The sequence below is a fragment of the Micropterus dolomieu genome, linkage group LG22 (genome assembly GCF_021292245.1).
Source record: "Micropterus dolomieu isolate WLL.071019.BEF.003 ecotype Adirondacks linkage group LG22, ASM2129224v1, whole genome shotgun sequence".
Classification (NCBI taxonomy): domain Eukaryota; kingdom Metazoa; phylum Chordata; class Actinopteri; order Centrarchiformes; family Centrarchidae; genus Micropterus; species Micropterus dolomieu.
In genome coordinates this window covers 26,962,735-26,963,085 of record NC_060171.1, presented here as the reverse complement: position 1 = coordinate 26,963,085, position 351 = coordinate 26,962,735, and positions in this window count along the sequence as shown.

The window sequence follows — 351 nt, the reverse complement described above, 5'->3', positions numbered from 1 at the left end:
AAACCATTACGTGGTGATATTACACAAGTGTTATCACTACTGAAGTTTCTTTCTCTCAGGGTGCCCCGCAGGCATCGCCGCTATTGTGTGCATTCACACACAGGATGCTTTTAATAGCTTAGAGGCTTCCCGAGCGCCCTCAGTTTTGCATTCAATATAAGAAACCGTAAATCATCTTTAAAAGGGGACGTGATTATGGATGCTGGTATAATCGCTATAAACCTGTCTGATGAGAAAAGAGAAACGGCACATGATGACGTGTGATGCCGGTGAATCCTCAAAGCCGATCATTTTAAAACTAAACGCAAAACAAGTGGGTGTCTAAATTTGGCCACAACAAAATTAGGGATG